We start from the raw sequence: 26,552 nt of genomic DNA, 5'->3' as shown, positions 1-26,552 counted from the left end.
CATAGGAAGTCGATCCATTCGTTATGTCGCCAATAGGTGCATAATAAAACGTTTCGCATTTTCCTTTGAACTTTCATCTATACGATTTAATAAATTATCACCACCAATTATGTCTTCCATTATGAATTATTATATTCGATATATTTCAATGATCATTTAACGACAAATTTGGTTCCTGATGAATAAAATGTTTCCATGCTTAAAATATTCCTTTTGTTAAATATTATTTTATTTTATTTTTTTTTTTTTTTTTTACGAAAATCACTAATGTAAAGTATCTACAAAAATATATTTTATTACCGACGTTAATGGAATAATTAAGGGAAGAAAAAAAAGAAAATATCAAAGAAGGAAATATTATTTGAAATAAATGGTAGTGATATTTCGCAAATTTAATTGGCCGAATTTAACTGATATTTCTTTCGTAAATTGTTGGAAATGAAAATCAATTCTTTTGCTGATACGAGGCGGCTATAATTACTGGAGATAGTAAATTATATCCAAGTTTCGAACAGAGCTCTCTAATTAGTAGAATGATATATTAAAATAACACGAAGGTAAAACCAAAAGGGATATGATTTATAAGTTGAAAGAATATTTCACAATTAATTATACAAATTCTCAATTGTTTTTTAAGGTTACACGATTAAGATAAAAACAGTTATCATAAAAGAAAGAAAAAAAGATAAATCTTGTATATATTTCGTATTTTTCCAAACATGTTTAAATTAACTTCTTACAAGATCTTCTTCGTAGATAAAATGTCTTCACGTTTAGAAAAAAAGATTAATGTCCGATCTCTTACGTAAACGATTTGAAACTATTAAAATACTTTTACCTTTTAAATGTTTGATCTCTCACTTTCGATCTCTTAACCGCGTTTTTATACTAAACGAACTACTTGCACAGTAGAATTAATCGTAGAAAGGCATTAAACCTAATGTAAATCTTAAGGCTTTTAAGGATAGAGAGGGCATGTGTAAAACTAAATGCTTTGCCTTGCAGAAGATATACAAGCTACATTTCTCCCTGTACGACACATATATATATATATGTTGTATATATACACACATATACAACTGTGGACACATTCGTTTCTTCGTTCCTTCGTGAAACTTTCGCCCCGTACAAGAGATCGAAGAAGAAGACCCTGAATTTACGAGCGTACAAGCTTATTCGCAACCTTATATGGTTACAATCGACTCGAGTTATACTCTCGTCGTTTCACTTCGTTATTTAGTCAAAGAAAATACAACTTTAGATGCGTTTCGCATTGAAAAATCCGATCAAATTCAATTGCGAGATCTTTTTTTATCGAAATAAAGACACAAAAGTTTTCCAGTGATTTTTTGTAAAGGAATCGTACTGTGAATTTGTTTTTATTTAAGTTTTAATACGAATTTTGTTTAATAATCGCGTAAAGCGCAAATTATTACTTTTCTTATTTACTGTTATAACATAAAATATTTGAATTCTTGGTAAATTAGTTTCCCTCACTTAAAAAGTTAATTATAAGTTGTGTTAATTATCAAAGTAACACATAACTTGTTTACTTGACATTCCAATAAATAAATATCCCAATAATTATAACACAGGTCGCTAAATAAAAAAATATAACAAATTTATTTTATAATTTATTTCGCAATATAAATAATTATTATATAAAATATATCTCATAAAATAAATGTGTTTTTACTAAATCTACCAACAAGATACGGTTTATATATATCACGTATTCTATCCTAGAATTGTAAGATAAGATCTCATAAGAAATAAGTGAACAATGCTTACTAATAATACATAAACCAATATTTTTATTACATTTATTAATTTTATCTTTATGCAGGATATTATTATTATTATATCCTCGATATATTCTTGGGAAAAAAAAACTTGAAGAAAATCTAGCAAATAAAAACTCTATATTACACGTATAATATTTAAGTAAATAAAGAGTTTATTCTGATAGTTAGGTAATATTCCGATCAGTAAATTTACAGGCAGAACGTTCATTTCCGGGAGCATTGCGAGACAATGAACGTTAAAGGGATCTCACTAGAATGCTACAGAGATACAGACAATGCAAACACACGCATACACGTGCACGCGCACGCGCACGTAAACTGATTTATTTAGATTGTCAACATTCAGTAGTAATAACTTATGCTCACATTCTTTCTCTCTCTTTATTTTTCGAGAATTATTATTTTTTTTAATAACATGATATTAAAACATTGTTCTCAAAGGAATCTGAAAATGAAGATATATTCTATTAACTTATTGTTAGTCAACCATTTCTATTTGTATAGGTAACATTACGAGATAGTTTCGAGAAGGGTTCCCCTTCTCGGAAACGACCCTACTATCACGAACATAATCATTGAAACAGGGTGTCTATAACTATATATATATATATATATAGATGTATACGTGTATATATATATATATTCGTATGTGCAAACGCTATAAACGGTACAGTGTCCGGGTACCACCCTAATCAGATGCAGCAACGAGCATTCAATTAGCTCAGCAAAGCAATCCATTTGGCAATGTAAGGAAGATCGACGATTACAAAGTTTGTTACATCTCCTTCAAAGATAAACAAGAAACAATGTGAAAACGAGATCCCGTTCACGTTGGAACATGATCGAATTTCGAATCACGTTTATGCAATTTTCCAAAAATCTCGACTTTATACGTCTTCCTTCCTTTTTTCGTTAAAGTTACAATTGCTAAGATTTATTATAGATATCTTTTAACGATAACACAATAACATTAAAAGAAAAGAAAAAAAAAAACCCAATAAAGTACTTTTTATATGCATCGATATTAATTTTAATGATTTTCGATAATGTTCGAATAATATTGTTACACGATTTTAATTAAAGAGATAATATCCTGTAATTGGGAAATAATAATTGGATAGCCGTTAAATGAATTTTTTATTAAATTTTTTGTTGTCTCTAATTTTGTTTCATTTTTCTAAAAATGGCAAATGGCACAGTCAGTGTATGTAAGAAGGATAGAAAGTAAGTAACTAAGTAAGTAAGAAAGTAAGCCGAGTGGTACATTAGGTTGGGAAAGGAGATCGTGATCATCGGGTCGCGACTAACAATAAGAGCCAAGCCAGGTTACTTTAATTCGGGTTAATGGGAACCCCCGTTCTCGTCCGTTTACGATCGATGCGTTGCTAACAATAAAAGTGTATATAGGGTGTATCACATTTATATACTGATATACTAATTTTATATATATATATATACATATGAGTATTAATAAAACTCGTTGAGAAAAAAAGAACAAAAATATTTTAACATATACGTAATAAAAAAATTTTAATTTATTATTTTTTTATTATTATTTTATTGTTCGTCGTTATTACTCTTCCTTTTACGTGTTCGAGAAACTTCTCTATTAATACTCTCTTTCGTATTTATCCAATGCTACCAAAGAGATTGCATCTTTTTTCGCGTCTCTCTTTGAAATCATATTATTTTTTTTACTTTATTATATATTTTATATTATTACATATATTTATTAATCCTTTTGGATTCTAATCCTTCAGATGAAGCAACCATATGACCAACCTACTTTTAATACCGCTATTAATGTATTGGATTGGCAACTAAGTGATTACGAATTTTATCGATAGACAATATCACATTTAATTCAGTTTTTTTATAACAAAGATCAGAAATTTTATGAACGTGGAATTATGATATTGCCTAAACGATGGCAAAAGGTCGTCGACAAATACGGACAGTACCCCTAATTGAATAAAGTTATATTTTTCAGCAAAAATTTCGAATTTTCCTTCTTATTTAAAATCTCCAATCACATAGTTGCCAACCCAATAATTTTATATCATTAAAAAGATTCAAAAATAATACGCTCGTAAAGTTGACTCGTTTATTTATTATTATTATTTTTTATTTAATATAAATTAAACTTTAAAATATATATATACCAATACACAATATGCATATACCAGTTAATCGACTACGTTAATGATTCGCGTTCATACACATATAAAGGTTGTCCGTTCGCAAACGGTAAATTGTCTGCTTCCTTTAATTACATTTATAAATCATACTATACATATATTTTTTCGTCTAACACATTTCAAAATATTCCGATAAAATTCCTAGATATCTATGGGTATATTAAATTAAACGGATGTTTCAGAATCTTTTCCAGGGCGATAATTAACAATTAAACCTATCTAATAATATAAGTACATATATAAGTTCCGTTGGATGAAAATAACTAAGTTATGATGTCATGTGAAATTAATGAAGATTGATAAGAGGTCGTAGATATTAGAGAATGATATTCTTAGACGAAGAAATAAAAGAATGTTAAGGAGGGTGGGTAGGAGGTGAAAGGGGGAGGACGAAGCATTCATCGGGTTCGAAGTAAATATCATCTTCGGTCACCGGCTCGAATGCAGGATGTCTCGGAAAGTACGACGACCTGTTTCTCCCTCTCTCTCTCTCTCTTTCTCTCTTTCTGTCTGCATTTTTTTTATCTCTTATTCTATCTCTTTTCCTCTTCTAGTTCGCGTCTATAAATCGAGAGAATGTCAGATTGAGCGCGTGAATAATTCCCCGGGCTTTTCAAGACGCCTGTCGTACGGTATACACCTTAAAAAAGCTTTCAGGGGTGACGTCAGTTCGTTTCACGACGACGACGACGACGACGACGACGACGACGACGCCCGATGCCCGACGCCACGAATAAATCCGAATACATTCGTGTACGGATTATATAACTTGCGAAAGATTTTACCTAACTTTGATATAAAGTATGTATAATGACACAACATTTCTTTATTTTTTACTTCTCTCTTTTTTCGTTATCAATATTTTTCTTCCTTAATGAATAAATATAAAGATGATCTATGATATGTGGATACTTTTTATATATTTCAGATTTTTTCTTTTCATTAAAAAAATTAATTATCTTTCGTTATATTTATCGGATTGGTTCTTTCTTTTTTATATTTTATAAGACGGATCAATTAATTTGTATACGTATTGTTAAATACTCATGTATATAGGTATGATGTTTTCAATTAATCAAGAGTGATATGCAAGTGTGTTTTTAAAACGTATTTAAAACATATTAAAAGTTATGTATATGTTAGGATTATTTTGTGAAATTCGTTGATTCATAAAACGACTATCTAAACCCTGAAATAACTATACTGGCCTATTGAAAATATGAGAAAAGCAGAATTACATATTTTAACTAGATATTATATATGAATTTACAAAAGGCTTGTAATTAAGATATGAAATGGAAATTTGATCCGTAAATTAAATCCGATAGAACAACACGATTAACAGATTTGATTTCCAAAACCGTAAAATAAACGTAGAATTAGCAACTACTGTATTACAATTAGTTTACACGATAATTAATTAATTTTTTCTCCAAATTGGTTATTTTACTATCTTCTGTAGTATTGCTTATGTTACATATGTGTATAAACATTTGCACAAAATTACTGATAATTGCATACAGTGAAATCACCGATTTGGCAATTTTAGTCATTCGGTTTCACCGGTAAAAATAAATGTATGCGGTTATTCGGTAAAAAAAAATGAATAGGTCGTTAGTGGTGCATGTATTGTAATAACATGACGTTCAGACGATTCGATTGTCTTATCGGTAAATGCAATGTCTATTTCCGTTAGTTCATATTCGATTATTCAAACAAACAAGAAAAAAGCAAACATAACAAAGTTTAGCAGAGTATAGCTATACGGTCAAAAAATCGAACTGTGTGAACATTACAGACGGTTTACGACGATTCCGCAAAATCACTGATACGGTTAAAAAATCACATCGTGTGAATACACTGTTACAAAATTATTCGACTTCGTAACCGACCAGTTTTTTTTGTCTTTCCTTCTTTATTGATATACTTTTATCCATAAGAATGATCGATAACTACTGTCTCGTTTTATTTTCTTTTATTCTTTTACGAACAGATTTTATTTCTTTTTTCCACGTAATATATTTGCACGTATAAATATTTTTTTGCTCATATCATAAATATGTATATGTATATGCATGCTTACATATATGCGTGTATGTGTGATGTGTGTATATATGTGCATATTTACTTATTTGTATGTACATATGGATATTATGTTTATTTGTGTATATTTAAATATACTTTTTTATCCACGTGCATATGGATGTTGTGTATATGTGTGTATATCTAAATATTCTTTTTTAACCACGATTGACCAAACAACAAATATGTCGATAGCAAATTTGGAAAAGTACAATTGCCACAAAAATTTAACCCTGTGCAATTCGAAATATCAAATTTATTCTTCATTCCTCTATGTTTCCCTTCTACTCCCCCGATAGTAATTTTTTTTTTAAACCACAGTATTCATACTTATAGTACAACATTATTACTACACAATATAAAACTAAATCATGCGATCATTTCTAATTAAATACAAATGTAATTAACCGAAAATATACAGAAACAACAATGAAAATAGAAAGTGACAAAAATAAGATGGCAAGAACTAGGTCACAATGTGACATACATATGTTTTATATAATAAAATTATTTTGAAAAAATGATTCTTTAGGTAAGAAAAGAATAAAAGGTCTTTTCGATGGAATAAAAGAAAAGTTTCTCTCTCTCTCTCTCTCTTTTTCTCTTTCTGTCCTTTTCTTCTTTTAACCTCTCCACTCCGCTGAACGTTCGTTTTGTTCATGTTCTTCGTTTTTTGTGGGAGGAAGGTTTTACTTGGCCGCCTTAACCGGCCTGAGTTTCCTGTCGACAAATCACTCTTTCCTCTGCAGCTCGGCGGATAAAGAGAAAGAAAGAAAGAAAGGAAGAAAGAAAGAGAAGGTAAATTCGAGGGTTGAAAAAAATGTTCCGGAATCTACATCGATTTGTTACGTGGACAGTCCACCTTTTCGTTATGAGGTACTCGGTTTACGCATTAATCCTACGGAATGAAAAAAAGCCGTGCAAACAACGTTTCAACGATGCTAGCACCAAGTCATTTTTTTCCTTTCACACTCCTTTTATTCCCTTCCTCTTCGATATTCTGGTTTCCTCTTTATCTATTCCTCGTTTTCGTATCATACAATACGAACGAGTATGACACGCAAGCTCGTAATTAAGCGAACCTTTATTTCATTAGTTTTGATTTCGAATTATTGTTTATAGTTGAGATATGACATGCTGCTTTTATACGGAATCGAGAAAAAAAGATTATTACGATTAATTATAATACTGTAACAGAGTCAATGATACGAAGTGTTACAATAATACTGTACACAGTCAAACGTTGCTATGTATTTTGATAGAAACAACACGATTATAACTATCTGTGCTTATGTGTTAGCGAATTCTGAAATAAAATTATTTAAAATATGACTATATTGATGGATGTTACCCTGTCGTTGAAAATACGTGAAATGTATTTTGGATAAATCACTAATTGCATTTTCGCGTTACGTACGTCAGCGAATTTTAATGAAATTACCTCGCGAATATCACAAATGCGTAACGTTCCAGTTAACGTTCAACGAGATCAACTTTCAACAATTATTAATGAGTATAATACAAAATAATCATTATTAAAAGACTTCAATGGAAAAGAACAATCTTGGTTCACGATGAAATTCTAAAATAATGTCGAAACGTTTTGCATCCTACGATAGAGGGTAGGTAGGTACTAGGAAACACGCGAATAGGTAATTAAGTAAAATTTTCATTCATTACCTTTTGTCACGAACTTTTCATTAAGCGTGACTCGCTCTAGTAGGCACGTCTCTCTTTGCAGTCGTCCACTTCACACCCTCCCTTCACCTTTGCCTTACTACCCCCTCTCGACACTTTATTATACAGCATTCACTAATTTCACTTCCGTTTTGGTTCGGTCCAATTCTCTCACACTGTGTTTCCTTTCGCTAGAAGCACGTTTATCTTTTTAACGTGTGTGTCTCGTCTACACGCACTTGTATATACATACGTATACATATATACATACATATATATATATAGCGTTCATTTGTGAAATCTATTAATTCGTGAAATAATTAGCTATTACATAAAATAATTAAACTGATTAATTATAGCATTAAAAAGAAGACAGAATTGCATATTTCAACAAGATAATATATGGATTTGCATGAGTAGAGTAGTTAAGGTATGAAATTGAAATTTGATCCGTAGATTAGATACGATAGAAAAGCGAGACTAACAGAACATTGGTTTTCAAAGTACACGAACAGATAAGAACGGATAAATACGATCATTGTTGTAGAAAGAAAAGCAGTCTTTAAAGAAGGATTAAATTTCAATCGTATACATTAATTACTCTCTTCTTATGAATTCATATATAACCTCATTATTTTCTAAAAATATTAGTTTTAATGTATAATCAAATTCTTTTTATGTTGTTCCTAAAATATCTAGTTATTTCGTGTAAAACCTAGGTTTTCCACGATTTAATTGAATTATACAATTTAACGCTACATATAAACGTATACACATAAATATCACTCTCTAGTAGCACAACACACACTCGCGCACATATGCGTATCATTTTTATAGCAATAAAACACTCACGTATACACGCAATAAATTTGATATTTTTCTAATATCGTTCGTATTTCTCTCAACGTTCGAAGACGACTGAATATAAAAACAACTTTGCAGTATACTTAATAGGCATCGAATCACCTTATGAACGAACACGAAAGTCAATGTGTTTACAAATTCGACGACGAGATTTTTAAAAGAATAAAAACAATATTGGGGAATATAAACATCAGCTGAGGAGTGACAAAAGCATGTATGTATGTATTAACAAAACATTCAACGACCGAGATACCGTTTTTTTGATTAGCTTAACCTATCCTTCCTCTTCCTTTCTCAATCGTTATTCTTTTTACCTTCAGACTAGACGTGTTTTAAAGTGTTCCTCTTTTATGTATTATACATTGTTTTATCTCATTTATCTTCTTATTTATATTAGATAAAATGTTTTATATTCACTTTTTTAACGAGATACTCTAATTAATATTATATTTAAATAATTAATCGAGTTAAATGTATTTCGTCTTAAATACGATGCTAATATATACACGTATGCACATATACATACATATATCACTCGCCAGCAGTATGCACACTCCCGTACATATGCATATCATTTGCATATTAACAAAACACGTACACGTATACATACGCAAAATAAATTTAATACTTTTTTTAATATCGGTTTTATAAAACTTTATCGACGTTTAAAAAACACTGACAATGACTGAATAAATTCGGCAGAAGCACGATCTAAAAGATATTTCAGGTTTAATATTTCGAGTTTTAAAGTGGACTATTTCCCTTCGTATTTAGTTTCTTCTATTTCTATTTCTATTTTATAAAAAAATGTTTCTAAAAAGGTCAATGTTTTTCGTATTATCAGAATGAATTATTCGTTGTGAAGTTAGTTTTCGAAATGATCTAATCGGAAAGTGTAATTTTCATATATTATATATATATATATATATGTATGTATATAAGTATTATTCTTATGCATGTATATACGTAAATAGAATATATATACTTATACATAGAACATAGAAAAGTTTCGGGTTTCGTTGAACGCATTTTGTCGAGAGACCCGCAGGTGGTAAAGGACCGAGGGTTGTATGCCACGAAAGACTTTGTGAAACTCGTAAGAAATTAAACTTTCTTTCGCAAACTCTCTCTTCTCATCCTCTTTTGGCAGTCGTAGTTTCAAAGCTCGCTCTTTACTCGTCTTTTATTCTCTTTTCCTCTTTTCTTTCTCTCTCTCTCTCTCTCTTTCTCTCACTCACTCCTTTTTCTCTTCTGCCTCTTACCTCAGTTTCCTTTAAAGATCTTCGTAGCAGGAATATTGTGGTTATGCGGCGGAATAAATACTTATAAGCGATATTTTTTTTTGTAAAGGAAACGTGTTAGTGTGGAAGTTAAAATTGTTAAATCACTCAATGTTTAAAATGTATCATGATTTTTCAATTGTTTATAATATAAATTATTGTTATTTTATTATTACATATTATATGTGTTTTAAACATTGTAAAATCATATTTTAATTATTAATATTCTATATCTTTTAATTATTGTTAGAAGAGAATTAATATACAAATTTTAAATCTGTTATATTAATATTTCAAATGTTTTATATTTGGATTCTAACATTAGATTGATTTTAAATAAGTTATTATTATTTTAATGACGGACGACTGTGTGAATAGTGGACATTTAATCAATATATACTAATGTTTGCTTCTGATGCATGCATATAAGTATTATGCATAGACCCAATGGCTACCGCAAAGTGGGTCTTTTAGACAATATAATCAAATGAAAAATGACAATGGAATGGGCGTAATGACAAAGTTCGTCATACGGTAACTCATCCCGCTATTTCATTGCGCTCAGATTGATTTGGCCGAGGGCAAGTGCAAAGCGTGGCAGCAAACAAGGGCTAATAACGGAACGAATAGAACCAGAAGAGTGCGATGTGATGCGTACAAATAACTGAGCGAGAGAAACAGGAAGCTTAAAGAGAAACAGTGAGTGAGTGAGTGAGAGAGTGTAGAGTGAGAGGGATTGGTGGTGGGAAAAGGGTGAAGGAGAGAGAGAGGGAGAGAAAATGTTAAGGGGAATTCTCGGAAGCGAGATGGAAAACGTGACCGTATACGCAGAAATGAGGACGAGTGAGATGGAATGAGAACAAGCGAGAGAGGAAAAGAGATAAAACGATGATACGTGTCGCCACAGTGATTCGATGTAACGAGATTATCTTTATTTTGATATTTTCTATTTTTTTGTTATGCTTCGATGTTTTTCCTAGAGTATAAAACAACATGAAATTATATATTATATTTTTCTTTCAATATTTATCTTATATTCGATCGGTACGTTATATCATATTTATGCATACATTTTTACAAAATACTCTTATTGTATATATATATATATATTTTTTTAGAACGTTCGATTTTTCGTTCCATTTGATGAATTTTTTGTTGTCTCTTCATAGAATTTTTATTCTTTTTCTTTTCTTTTCTTTTTTTGATGCATATACTTTACATAAAGATAACATCGTTTGTTTTTCAAGTAGGTAATACTCGATGTAGATGGAAGCAATCTTCCCCGAAAACGTGTCGTGTACAAAGTTTACGAATTACCGAGAGTGTGTGTGAGAGAGAGAGAGAGAGAGAACTCGATGAGTTTCTTCCTGCCAGTTGCTCGACAGAACTTTCTCGCAGTCTAAAAGCTGTTGCTAAATGCACAATTAACACTTCGCCGCGAATTCCGGAAAGTACAACAGTTATAGTGCAAAAGGGGTGTAGAGGAAATAAGGTGGTAGGAATATGGCGGACAGATTGCATTTCCTCAATTTTTTTTCTTACGAGACATTCGCGGTAAGGATGCAAGAAGTGCTCTTTAAGCACGATACATTCGTAAGCTTTGAAGATTTGATTCATCGTATTCCTCAAAGTCTTTCTTAAGAGTTACATCTTTCTAATTACGAAGATTAAATAAAACTAAGTGAAAAGAGTAAACGTGATAAGGAACTTGGAAATGTTCATGGAAATTCGACTAACTTTCTTCTTCGTCTTCTTATTTTTCTTAATAATTTATGCCAACTTTAAAAATAAATAATCTTAAAATTCTTTTTTTCCTATCTTTGTACAATATGTACTGACGTATCTACAATTGTACGAACTTTTAATTGATTTTCCTTTTAGAACCTAACAACCTTTTAGTTTTTTTCCTTTTCCTACTATCGCTAAAGATATATATAACCGAATTCTTCAAATTCTTAGCAGTAGGTTAGCTTTTAGAGTCAGACTTTTTTATCGTATGCGTTCGAGAAGTCTTTACAAGAACTCCATTAAGTTTTAGCTTCACGGAAATCGATGCCTTTTACACTAAAAAAAATCTATCAGACTAGTCAAAATGAGAGAATTTAGATTACTTCATTTACTGTTTTCGAAATTATAATTATGAAAGACAATAGCGAATAAAGATATATACATATATATATATTTTAAGTATCAAATATTTTCAAAATAAGTCGATACTTTTTTAATGTCAAAACGACACTAGAAATCATTTCACAAAGTTATACACATTTAAAATACTCTGTATATCATTCGAAACTCTGTATCCGTCCACATAAAAGTGAATATACTGCCGAAATACAGAATTCCTGGATAAGAAGAAAAAAAAAGAGAAGAAAATTAAAAAAAAGAAAGAAAAAAAAACAAAAAGAAGAGAGATACGAGTGTCGCCGAGAAGTAGAACGACAGAGAAAGAGAGAAAGAGAGAAAGAAAGGAAGAAAGAAAGAAAGAATGAGTGGGAGGATGAGTGTTCGAAGCGAGCGGGAAACGGTGAGCCAATCGGAGAGTCGTTCAGTAGACGGCGTAGTGGGGGCTGCGCAACGTGTCTTACGGGGCAGTTGATAACTGAACGCGTTCAACGCAGCATCCGTTTTCGGTTTCGCGCTCAGTCGGCTGCCGGAGTTCGTGCAGCGTGTTCTCTCATCTGGTATATTTAAATCGTAATATAAATAAAGTCATCGCTAAAAAGATCGTTCAATTAAATCGAATGTCTTTTTCGTTTATTTGATTATTCGATCGAGTGATTATAGATTATTCATAAAAGAAAATTAATATTATAAGTGCGCGGGAAATAGATAAAAGAATATTTAATATTTTCGAAAAGTGAAGAGAGAAAGAGAGAATAAAGTTTGCTGCTTTTTTTCGATTGGTGGTGGCTGGGCTCCTTCCAAACACGTCAACTTTTGTTCCTGTTTGTTTTTGGTAAGTTTTGTTTTTTATTCTTGAATACGTTATACAACCTTACTCTCTTTCAGATATTATTATTTCTACGTAGGTGTGTGTTCTCGATCTTTTTTAACGTTGGTGGTTGTTGTAGCTCGGAAACCGGGAGTCCAGTTTTATGGCGCGATTACGAGGTTTCTATTTTTGTTCGTGTTGCAGTGGGTCGAGCCAGACTGACGTCGCCGGCGGCGTCATGTCAACGTTTGAAGTACTGAAAACGTCTTCTTTGAATGAACATGCTTACTTTTTCTCCCCCTTTCTTCTGTGTCTTATTTTATTCTCGTGATAATAGTTCATATATATACTCTCATTGTTAGTTAGATAAGAACTTCGTCGAAGAAACGAGAAGGATAGTTCGCGTTTTATCTGTTCCCTAAAAGATTAAAGTAAACGAGCGTGTTACACTTCGGAATCATACAAAATAAAATGACAAGTGTTATTTGATTACTCATTATCATCGTCCTAGATTTATTATTTCATGAAACTTTAGTTACGATTTTAGTCTTTTATATAGAAATCATTTATTTCTCTTTTCGCGTTTTCTATTACACACTGTAATGTAATATTTATTATAATATTTAAATGTTATATTAAATTACAATAATTATGTTAAATGTAAATAATATGTTTATAATTTGAAATATGTATTTTAGAATTTTGTATGTATTTTCAAGATACGAAATTTTATAGAAGTCATAAAAGTTTTGATAGGAAAGAAATATAAAATCATTAGATTGAAGTATAGTTTCGGATGATCGTACGCGTTTTAAAAGAATACAGTTACAGTACAATGTTGTCTTAATGAAAAGATTCGAACTGTACAAAAGTCCCATAGCCTTTGACCTGTTCGAAACGAGGAAGATTACTGAGGTCAGTGCACGAAAGGAGTCACTACTGGTTAGACGTCTGAAGTTGTTGGAATGGTAGAAGGGAGAGGAAAAGGGACAGAGAATGGGACAGAGAAAGGGACAGGGAAAGGGAGAGGAAAAGGGTGAGGGAAAGGGAGAAGGAGAGAGGTGTGTGCGTTAATCACAGAAGGTCGACTTTTGGGGCTTTCGTGCTGGCGGCAATGTGGGTTGAATTGCTTTTGGAATTCTAGAACGTGTGTCTTCAAAGAAACGAGTTTGCGTTAACTCACTTACGATAATGTATTATGTCACTTAGTTTAAGTAATGGAAACGGAACAACCCAAATGACCAAATATAAAGTACATATGAGATCAAAGGAAATTATTTTGATAGTCTTATAAGAATTTTCATTTCTTACGTATGCGTTTATACGTTATTACAGAAATTTTAGAATTATTTTAACATAAAAATATTATCATGTTATTAAATAATATGTTATATTTTTTCTTTTTCTTATCTATATTATATTTTTTTGTTTCGTTTTAATTATCTATTACTTACAGATAATATTTCAACGATATAATGGATAATTTATTTTTAATTCATTAGATAGAATGTTATACCGTGCAAATACATAAAATAGTTTAGTAAAGATAAATATATATATATATTATAAAGTGTACATTATATGAAATAATCTATCTAATCCGATTAGATATAAAATGACAAAAGGGTTAAAATGTGAATCCTCAAAAGTTTCGAGAAGTTTTAAAAGCTTTTAAAAGCTATATATATATATATATATATATATATATGTACATAAAAAATTGTTCTCACTTCTGACAGAGCGAATGTAAGTAATGTATCTTTAGCGAACAGCAGCAGCGAAGTTTGTTTGAAAGTCCCTACGGACAGCTTGGCCCTCATTGTCTTCGAAAACAAGCGTCTCTGCTCGTGTATCAAGAGAACTGGAGCAAGAGATACGAGTTTGTTTAGTCGCTTTTTCATTCTCTTTCTATCTCTTTCCTTCTTCTTTATTTTCTTTCTCGTACGACTTACGATCTTTGTATTACATTTGTTCCTTTCTATATTCGAATAAAGAAGTTTTCTCACTTTTCGCGCGCGATACACATTTTAACTTTAGAATATTTTGAAAAAAAAAAATATTATTGATAAAATATGGTATCATTAATAACCATAATAATTTAGAAAAAATATTCTATCCGTATTTCTATTCACATGATGAAAATGTTCGTGAAAAACGGACAAAATTCAATACGATCTCTTTTAATCGCGTAAGCGTCGATCAAGTAGTTACGGTGTCATGGAGCACTACTTGAGTATCTCTCGTGGGATTTGAGACGAGAGAGCACTTCGAAGGTACTTTACGAGTCCCCGGTAGTGTCGTTCACATTAAAGGAAGAAAAAAGTGAATCGTCACTTAAACTGGTTAGGACGATTCGTCATCTCGCTTTCTCGCAAGTTAAGCAAGCGATAAACGCGGACGTTGACCGAGTTAAACGTGCTCTGCTCGTCTTTCGATCGTATTTCGTGTCACATCTTAACGCATTTTACTTACCGAGATGTACATTTTGATCTCCTCTCTCCATTTCGATATAATATCATTTGTTTCTAACAAAAAGCTCGTACCGTTGTTTTTTTTTTTATTTTTTGTTTTTTTTTCTTCTTGTTTTTCTCTTTTTTATTTTTTATTTTTAGTAAACTAATTCGATCTGGCATGTATGCTTTTATGTTATAAATGTATATGTCGTGTATCTTCAAAAATATGACTTGTTGAAGCGCCAAAGAGAAAAAGTGTGTACACAATGCGTATATCGTGGTCAATGGTAACCAAACTCCTGTCAAATATTTTGCAAACATTCTTTTTTTATTTTTGTTTTCTATTTTCTTTCTTTTTTTTTTTTTTTTTTTTTTTTTTACAGATATCCTATATTTTATCGACATCGCATACAATACAAGTTCAAAAAAAAAATCAAACACGGTTAGATAGTTTTTAGCTATTGAATTGAATGCGTACTATTTCATGAATGTAATATTACAATTTTGCTCTTAAATGAAAAGGAGTGTCTTTTTTATATATAAAGTAGGTAATTGTTTTGTTAATGATCTGTTCTCTCCATTTAATTCAAAATATGTATTTCGTTTTACGTATTTCAATTTTCACGTAATAAATATATACTCATATAAATTTTACGTTTATTCCATGTACTTGAAAACAGCTTCTTTGAATAAATAATTAATAATAAATTACTTATTTCTCTCTTTTCAACGTTTCTATTCAAAGAATATAAAAATTGGATCGGCTTGAAAAAATTATATACTTTCCTTAATTTAAATACCTTTTATTTATTTTATTATGACTTAATAGAACGATATATAGACCGTTAAATTAGATACTAAAATATATTTATAATTTAAGAAATAATAAAAGAGCAAAATCTCTCTTAAATGAAGGACAACAAAATTTCACTAGATTCTCAACGCATTTTCAAAAAAAAGTATTCCAAATAAAATAGAAAACGTTTTTCATAATTATTAAAACCCGCAAAAGTATTCAATAAAATTAAATTCGCAAAATATAAATTGACACATTATTTGTATTCAATTATCTAACATTAATTAATTAATTAATTAATGATATCTAAAGACCATTAATATTGAAATAAAAATAATCGATTAATTACTTATAATCAATTAACGATATAAATGTTAACATTTATCTATAATGTGTAATAATAATTTATCATACGTATAATTAAACGAAGAAAAATGAAGCTTGTGCAAACAGTTAGTTAGTTAGAAGTGTAACGTAATACTTAAGAGATTGATACAACGAACAAAAAAATGGATGATTGCGATTATGACAGGACACGGGTCGTTAACCAGATGTGCGTGTAATTGACTACCGGCTACGTGTACGGGAGTTACCACCTCGATGTTAAAAGAGAAAGAGTAAAAGAGAAAGAGAGAAAGAGAAAGAGTGATACAGATGCGTCGTTGCATCTTCTCGCGTGCAACTAGCTTCGTATTAGATTATCAGACAATGGGTAACCTTGAAAGAGATGGATTAACATATAGTCAAGATATAAAGCTTTTCTCTTTATTTCTTTCTCTCTCTTTTTCTCTCTTTCTTTCTTTCTTTCATTTTTCCTTTTGTATTATTTACTTCATCCCACGTGCATGTTCACTCGAGCTACACTTATTCGCTTTCACCCACCTTTTACCACAAGCTTTCATTGGACCTTATTTAATCGCTGTCGTAACGTCGGAAAATCGATTACGTCCGTCCTTTGACTCTCTACGTTAACCATTCGTGTTCATACATATGTATTTTAAAGAAGACACTTCGTCGATATATCGTTTAGATATGACTATATTTTAAAGCTTGTCGTAGATAGTTGATACTTTTAAAAATGTTTTTAAATATATTTCGAAGAGACGCGCAGTTACATAGTTGAGTTTATTTTTTCTAAGAAAGAAAAAAAAAAAGAAAAAAGGAATATAAAAGGAAAGGATACTTTATTTTAAAAATAATATTAGGCGAGCTAGTAGATATTTTATATAACATTATGATAATCGAATTACGCGCGTTATCATGATAAAGAATAGTAACGAATTTTTTTTTTTTTTTTATAAACATTCCTTAAAATAAGAATTAATATTGTATATATTTTCAAATTGATTATTGATACAAATCTTGTTCATTGTAAACCTACTAATTCTAAACTTTTGTAATAACGCGAATGATTGCATAAATAGAGTTTTCATTTGACATAAGTTAGAACATATTAAGTAGTCTATTTTTCGATAAGAGAAAGTTTAAGACGAAAAGAAAGGGGAAAACGAAAAAAAAGAAAAAAAAACTTCGGAAACTTAGCTTTGTTTAATTTAATTCCGCAAAATGGGAAATAAATCGAGTGGTCGAGACATAGTTGGCATTATGTTCGGTTATTTTCTTCGAAAGCTTTCTCACGATATCATTTTATACGAGTTTGTTCTTCTTTACCCTTAAAAAAGGAGGGTGATAGTCCACATGGCTTGCACGTGCCGATCTTAGTTATTATCAACTGTCTCTTCCATTCTCTTTCTATTTCTCTCTTTCAAATGTCTCTTTACCTTTACCACTTTGGCACCAACCCTCCGGAATTTTCGTGCCACCGTTAAAATCTAACCGACTAGAGATCTCAGGCCTCTTAAAGTGAATCTCATTAGGGGGAAAGGCGTTACTTAGTTTGCACTGTTCATTACCAGCGAGCATTGAATAATCCACGGACTTAAGCGAGTATTAATAAGTATACGGGAATAAATTGCTTAAGGGACTAGGGTTAGATATCTCTCTCTCTCTCTCTCTCTCTCTCTCTTTCTCTTTCTCTATATCTCTTGTCTTCTTCCTTGATTTAATTTCTAGTTTAACTCTTACCGCGAACGATGGCCCATTATCATGCAAAGCTGCTTTGTGTTGCTGATGGAATTATAGGAATTCTATGTTACGGCGATATTTCCTAATATTCTTGTCTAGACGTGGTGTCAATTATTATCTCAAGGTTTTCCATCATTGCTAGTGAAATGTACTCCCAGAAAATGAAGATATAATATATTATTAGATTATTATTAGTTATTCTTAGACGTGATTAATCGATTTTTTTTATTTTCCTTTTCTTTTTTAATGGAAACATTTGTTATGTATTATATATATTATCTTTTTAGTCTCTTTTTTACGAGTTATAGTCATTTCTGACACTTATTCAAATGCTATCAAAGAGATTGCATTTTTTAAATGTTTTTTAAATGTTTTTCTGTAGTCAACAGTACACGATGATTTTTTTAGGTTTTTTCTCTCCAGACGCGTCACTCATTCATATTATTAACCATTTGACTTTAATGATCTAATTATAATAAGAAACTAGTAATCAAACGTAGCTAATTCGTTGATACAATAAAATTATGTACGTATATAATTTACGTTATATGATTCGTACAGATTTTACATACACGTTTTAATTGAAGAAATATATTTAATGTCCTGTAGAAATTATTTCATAATATTTTTTAATTTCATAGGTTTTTAATATCAATCACATGAACTATTTATTGTAGTAGAGATTAAATTTCTCCTAAAGAAACGATGACATTGATGTCGAAACGATCAGTCAAAAAGAAGGATGAGTGGTCATTTTCTTTTAGCGTAGTATTTCATTTCAGCAGATAATCATTGGAAAAAGATTGACTAGTGGAAATCTTCGAGTACATTTGAAACAAACAAATCAATGGACAAATTTTTCGATCGTCGTAATTTTTATCCTTTAAAACTTTGTTCTATTTTAACGAATTCGTACGAGTTGAAAAATTCTTCTTATCGTTATCTAAAAATAAACACCAAAAAACACTAAAAAAACTGAACACCAAAAGAAGCTTATGTAAATGTTTTTTTCAGATTTTTAACAAAATATTTCAAAAGTTAAAGGTATTTGATATTGATATTTTTCACGTTGATATTACCTATTGTATACTTTTGAATATATAGAATTATACCTCGTCGTTTACAATGATTCAATTACGATGCGTAATCGTTGTAACAAAAAAAAAATCAGTATGCCAAGGTGTTCTCGTCGATCAGGCGAGGGGCGTACATACGTCCTCGTTCTTATTTGATTTTAACTATCCACCAAATTTACGAGGACCCTTTCGCGCGAGTAGGAAGTCGATGAAGGGTGAAAGGGATGATTCGGGGCACGTGTTTTCCACGCGACGAGAATAAATGATTGGATTGCCATTTCGTAGAGAATTTAAATGTGTTTTCTTAAACGCGTTCTTGTAAAGTTTATTTGCGTGCGTAACGACGAGACAAAAAATAGTCAATGGAAGCAATCGAATCTTTGATTAATCTCATTTGTCTTTTTCTTTTCTTCCTACTTTTTATTTCTTTATTTTAATTTTTAATTTTTATGTTGGGTAAAGGTAGGTAGGTAGGTAGTATATGATCTAGATGGATAGTCATTCCAAATGGTTTTTCGTGAGTAAAAATGTACACGACAAATCTACAAAGGCAGTACACTTGTCTGGCGAAGGTGAAAGGTCATAAAAGAGTCGAGATGAAAGGCAACACGCGGAGGTTAAACGTTTCTCTTTTATAATTTGACAGGAATACCTTTCCTACAAATATTCCGAGGACATTTTAATTAACGAGGAATGTATATCCATACATAATGTTTTTTTGTGGCTATATTTTTCTTTTTTATTAAAAACCAAAAAAAAAATACTAATTTCATATTACGGATTATATTTAATATCATATATATACGGATTATATATTCAATAAAAGAAAGCCAATGTGTAAAATTCAGAAACGATTGATGAAATAGGAAATAACAGTTTTTTCACATTATTTTTTTGCTTAGCAAAATTTATCTCGATAAAATCTTGATACTTTGGTTTCCTATAACTAAGGAAAAAAATATTTTATTACCGTGTACGTATATACGAAACGATGGTATTTTCGCAAAAGCACTCTAAACGAATATTTCCCTGTATATTTCCGACAGTGATGAGCGGTAAAAGCGCAGTCCATTAAAAGTTTTGTAATCTCTCGCAACCGAAACGCGCACGAATACTCGGTGTATCGCTAATTGACACCGTTACCTATTAAGCACGAGCACGCATTATTCCTTGCTAAGAGTTCCCTTCGACTTGATTCGACTAATGGCTAACAATCGAAATTATACCGATCGTATAATTGTTGACTAATTACCATACATCTACTACCATCTAATCGTACACTAATACACAACGTTAAAGTAGTATATTATTCAGTTAATACATGAAATAATTAGGCAATAGTTTTGACAAAAAGCATATATAATATAAAGAATTTTAATATAAACTTTTAAATTAGTCGTTTTGTGAAATAACTAAAAGTAAAATATTAATTCACGATTTGGCAAAGTAGTTGAAGCATGAAATTGTAATTCCATCCGCCTTTTCATAGTTTTCGAAAACCCCTTGGCATCGTCGTTTTAATATAATCGTATTATAAATATGTTTCTTTTCATTGATAAAATTTAATATGTATACATTTAAGCATATATAATTGAAATATTAAAATTCCATTCCTCAATGAGATAATTTCGTAAATAGACTCTGATAATAGGGAAAACATTGATCGATTAACAATTTTATTAAAAGTATACTAATAGTTAGACTTTTTTAGAAAAATATTTTTATTGTCGATAATTCGAAGAAGTTACTTTGTTGAAAAGAAATGGAGTGTTTACAAAACGTTTATGGTTAGTAATATTCGAATGATTATATAAGTAACACCCGTCGCGATTATTCGTCGATCTATTAGATAATTTTACAAAGTTTTTATATTAATTTTATAAAAATAATTGCATACGTTATATCCTAATTAAATATATTACACGTATACAAAATTATCTCATTAAATAATATGCTTTATACATATATATAGAAGATTTCAAATATTGTTTCGAATTTGACAATTAAAAATTTACCATAACCTTATATAATTTTATGTACTCGTCTCTCGTTAATTCATATATTACATAATTAAAGTATGTAATTTTGTCTTATTTCTTTTTCATATGTGTGTGTGTGAATTAAAAAAGAATTTATATAATATATATAAAATATATAAAATGTAATTTTGTCTTATTTCTTTTTTCGTATTTTAATTGGTCGGTATAATTGATCTAGCTGAATATTTTACGTTTTAACGATAACATATATATGTCAGTCTCTTATTGTTAGATTTTTGACAATATTATTTAATGCTGTAACAACTTTTACAAAAGAAAAAAGAAAATGTTACGTTTCAATATAAATTAAGTTACATTTATGCGTTTTACCATTCATACCTTTTTGTTCGTAATTTTTTCATTTCGAATTGAGTGCGTAAGCATGTGAAATTTCAAAGCTTTTCCCAAGAATCTGGAGGAATTTTGAAATTCTCCAAAACTCACTCACTCACTTGAACGAGAATATTGGCCAGATAGGTTGTTGCGAGAAAAGACGGATGCGCTATACCTATAACGAAGACGAAGTGCTATAGTTTAGTAGGTTTTCCAGTTTTTTTTTCCTCTACGCTATCGGTCTTCTTCCCCCCACTCCTCCAAATGGTTTATCCGTGTCGTTCATTCTCTTCTAGCTAGTAACATCTCTTATTTTGCATTTAAAACGAAAATTAAACGCAGTTCGCTGACAGAGTAGAGGATGCTTTTCATTACACTCGCACGGTAACACCTGGTTGAACTTAAGGTTTTTCTTTTAATCTTTTTCTCTCTCTCTCTCTCTCTCCTCCCCTCCCTTTCACCCTTCCTCATTTACCCCCTCTCGCATATCGTTGCTCAAAAAATTAAAATACATTTTTAGGTAGTATTATCGCGTTAGACATATTTTTATGAATTGTTAAAATAAATTGGTTTCCTTTTTTTTCTTTTTTATTGAATACATGTATGTGCATATTATAAACGTTGATTTATTTTTAATCTATTCCGCATAAAAATTGTTCAACTCGATCGTTTCAGTTTTTAAACGCGTTCGAATGATTTCCAAAAATAAAAGCGTCGAATTTATCGTATTGTTTTTGTAACAACCAAGCAGTCTAGAGTTTTTATCGATTCCCCATGCGTTTCCGATATAATGAAGCAATAGTCGTCGTTTTATTGGATCGTTGACGGAAACGAGCGTAAATCTCAACGTTCTCGCCGATAAATTTGCGTATCCGCGATAATCACTTTCGTGATATTTCGTAGCTAAACGAACAGTTGGGGAAGAGGATGTGGAGAGGGGTAAGGAGGGTGGGTTGTTTTAATTAGTGCCATGGCACACATTTTTCAGATTTTTCTTTTTTCATTTTTTTTTTTTTTCACGAGAAGATAAGCTAAAACGAGAATGAACGAGAACGGGAAGGAAAAAGAAACAAAAAAAGGATTTGAAAAGTTTATAAACGTATAGAGCTAGGGAATTGAATAGTTCTTATAATAAAATGTAAAATTCATTAAAAAAAAAGGAAAAAAACTTGAAACATCCTTTTAATACTGTACTGTAGTAGTCGTCATTTTTTCTTATATATCATATTATAATATCTCGGAGAAAAGTATTGAGAATAAAATGTAGAATGTATGGAGAAGGAATAAGATGAAAATTAGAGAAGAAACAAAGTTGTCCTTGCTTTTGTTAAGGATCGTTGTGGTGGACGAGTAATGAATGGGACGAGCCTTAATCAGCAGCAAAAGGTCGTCGGACACTTGCTTGCTCGGCGAATACTACAGCCTTTCATGCTTTATCATTAGTCTCTCCGTCTGAGGTTTAGGGTAGCTTTTAATGAGACGTGCCATAGTTCGTTCTTGATATTCACACAGCCATGTTTTTAAATATGTGAATTATTATTTCTCTAGAAAAGGGGATTTTCTTTTTTCTATCTCTCTTTCTTTCCTTCTTTCTTTCTTTCTTTCTTTCTTTCTTTACTCGTCTCTTTCTGCCTGTCGTGTTTTCTCTTATGTAAATGTGCTTTTAAATCCGTTGTTTTGATGTGATTCCTATTGTTCTTCGAATATTATTACGTTTTATATATATATGTATGTATTTTGATATTTAAATTAAATTGATAGAAATATTCGTTCGTAATAATTATGTTTATATCAATTGTATAATCCTGTAATTTATTTTTTCCTGTTATTTGTATTATGTTAATTAACGTATAGAAAATTTTCAATTAATACAAATAAAGAAATACTAATGTGTCTAAATTATAATATTTGTAACAATGGAATTATTTTATTTTATTATTTTTAATTTTTAATGTACGTGTGTATGTGTGTATTATTCAAGAAATATGATTATTAATTTTAATAACATCCTGTAATTCATTAGTAGTTATTATTTGTGTAATAATAATTATCGTATATTGTACAAAGTATACATTTATTATGCATCAAGAAACTACTAATGTTTGAATTAAATTCGTAACAAAGAGAATTGATTTTATTATGTTATTTTTAATTTTCTTATATAATACATACTTATAAAATATAATATTATTAATATTACTTAACATATATTTGTAAAATTAATTCAAAGAAACGAGGAAGGAAAATGTATAGGAAATATTAATCAAAATTCTTTTTGATATTCTATCAAAATGTATTACATTTCGATTTGTAATACACATATACTGACACTGATAAATAGTAACTTCAAGGATCAAAAGGAACTTGTGAGAAATAAATGCGACCGATCGGAAATTTAATCGGATCGAAAAATGTATATCCGACATTGCTGACTTTTGACGTATTTTCTATCTACACACAGATATACCTAGGATCAAACTTTCGGAATGTGCGTGCGTGCATGCGTGCGTGTTTCTGTTTGTCTGTGTATATACATAGATCAACACACAAATACACCATGTGTGGTTATATAGTAGATATATATGGGAAACGAGCAGCATCACTCGGCACGTTGTAAACCCGAGTGACGTGGTTTTGAAACGTAACTCCCACCCAATCTTCTCTTTCCCGTCTTTCGTTGGAATTCGTAGCATCCTTCGTTCTGTCTCGTTCGGTTTAGTATGGCTCCCATGAGAAAGAAAAAGAAAAATAGAGACAGAAGATAGGCTCTGCGAGCACTCGAGCAAGAATTCGATACTGCGAGTACTTGAAATCGCAACGCGCATCATCCTATCTTCCCGTTTTCTATTTATCTTCTCATGTTTTCTCCCTCTACCCCCTCCCACCCCCTATGTTTTTTTTTTTGAACTACTATATATCTACCTTCATTTGTAGAAGAGAAAACGAGTTGTCTCCTTTTCAAAGATACTTCTTTCGCAAGCTTTTTAAAGCTTTCCCTTCTCCCCTGCTTCCCCCTTCCCATGTTCCATACCCTTCCAAGATTGTCTCCGTTTGGACTTAAGAAGTGTTTTCCTTGTTTTCCCTCCCCCTTCTCCTCCTACCTTCCTCCCCAGAACTTCCTAAAACCTGTGAGATCGAGAATGCTTGAAAATAAATTCGATGTTTTTGGAGGGGAAAAAGAAAAAAGAAGAAAAAGAAAAGAAAAATAGGATTTACGACAATCGTATATTTTTTATTTATTTATTTATTTCAGTATTTTCGTTTCTTTTTTCTCACTTACTTTTTATATTCTTTTCTTATTCAGTTCACTAGAGAGATAAAACTTTTGGGATAACCCATGAGAAAGACTTGTTTATAAGCATTCGGGGTTATTTGTTAAAAAAAAAAAATACAAAAAGAAAGAAGAAGAAAAAAGAAAATGAAAGAGAGTTAGAAAGCGTCGAAGCGAATATTCGCGAGAGGGGAAACATTTTGATCGATGGTGTTTCTCGAAGTTTCAGAACGTATGGAGTAAAGAATTATGTATGTGTGTGTGTTTGTGTGTACGCACGCGTGTGTCTGTATGAATATGTGCATGCATGCAAAAGGAAGGAACAACTTTCGAATATGTTCTGCTATACAATCTGGTCGAATAAAATGGAAAATTTCTCTCTAGTTTGTTGCGCGAAAAAGGTAATAATAATAATAATTACTATTTAATAAACGTACGAATCAGAAAATGAGGTTTTATAATTGTATATTAATAATAAACTACGTTGAACAAAAGAAAGAATTAAATGTTCGTATATTTTGTAGTCTTATCGCGAAAGATAACAAAAGAAAAAAAAAAGAAAGAAAAAAAAATAAATAAAAATCGAAAAATTCCTTTGATACGATTAACGTTCATGCACACCCCACTGATTGAATTTGAACAAAGGATGGACGAGAAATGAGAGATAGAATCTCCCCTCCTCTTGTCTCTTTCTTCAATCGCAAGCAAATTAAATTGAAATGCACGATTACAAAACAATTATTTTTAATTAGACACGATCGAAATACTTCAAAGGATGCGATGAGCATCGAAAACCATATGAAACGGTTCGTCCAGTACGAACAAATTAATCGAGCCTTCCGTTTCACTGCATAACGTATATTCGCGTTCACGTACACACCTTAATGTTTTTTCACAGTTATATAATACAAGTATTATATGCTTGTACAATAGAGACATTGTTCATGTTTTCATTTATGTTTTTCTATTCGCAATTATCTATATGTGTTACCGGCAAAGTTTGAAATCCGGCATTCTCTAATCTAAAAGATTCTGAGAATGCCAAATGAGAAACCGACAAAGTATGAAATACATCTCCAATTCGTTTCAAATATCCACGTCTCTCATTATTTTTTCAGAATAACATTTTTATTATTGAGGAATGCATGCCATTTATATAATAGTTTTATCAAAACTTTTTTTCATACTATGCCTAAATAGCATTTGTCATTCTATAGAATGCCTAAGTATTCTATAATTATATAAGGTATATATCTACGATTTGATTACATATGACACACATGCATATGCATTCGTATAATTTACTTTCGCAAATTCACTCGTGTAGAAATATATATTATTTATAATAAGATAGTATTACATTTATATATATATATATATATATTTATAATTTTATATTTTAAAATATATGTATATATACACCTGGATACACGATTATTTGTCTATTCATTGTCAAATAACATACGTATACATACCTAATTGTAGGATTATCATTGATATAATAAATATATGTATGCATGTTAGCTGTATAATACGCTCGTTTTACTAACACCAAACGTTTTCAGGATAATCGTAATTGTTATTATAGTCTTTAAGGTATCGTCATTTTCAACAATGAAAACACGTTTTGGTTTGCCAAAGGATGATATTGCATTATG

The 26,552-nt window shown here is 30.6% G+C and overlaps 1 protein-coding gene across 3 annotated transcripts in view; it reads left to right on the top strand.

The window, feature by feature from the left end:
• The window catches only part of LOC106784216 (prolyl 4-hydroxylase subunit alpha-1), a 273,903-nt gene that overhangs the window by 108,369 nt on the left and 138,982 nt on the right, over window positions 1–26,552 (top strand). The window contains exon 1 of one of the 3 annotated variants that reach the window (XM_014743520.1): window positions 12,379–12,865. The exons of the other annotated variants lie outside the window; for them this stretch is intronic. The gene's annotated coding sequence lies outside the window, so the exon portion shown is untranslated. Of the gene's footprint in view, window positions 1–12,378; window positions 12,866–26,552 lie in introns of those variants that run through there. 3 annotated transcript variants of the gene reach the window in all.

The sequence above is a fragment of the Polistes canadensis genome, unplaced genomic scaffold (assembly GCF_001313835.1).
Source record: "Polistes canadensis isolate GaletaPanama2010 unplaced genomic scaffold, ASM131383v1 scaffold_32, whole genome shotgun sequence".
Lineage (NCBI taxonomy): Eukaryota > Metazoa > Arthropoda > Insecta > Hymenoptera > Vespidae > Polistes > Polistes canadensis.
The sequence above is the reverse complement of the archived record's forward strand: the minus strand, read 5'-3'. Positions and strand labels throughout refer to the sequence as shown.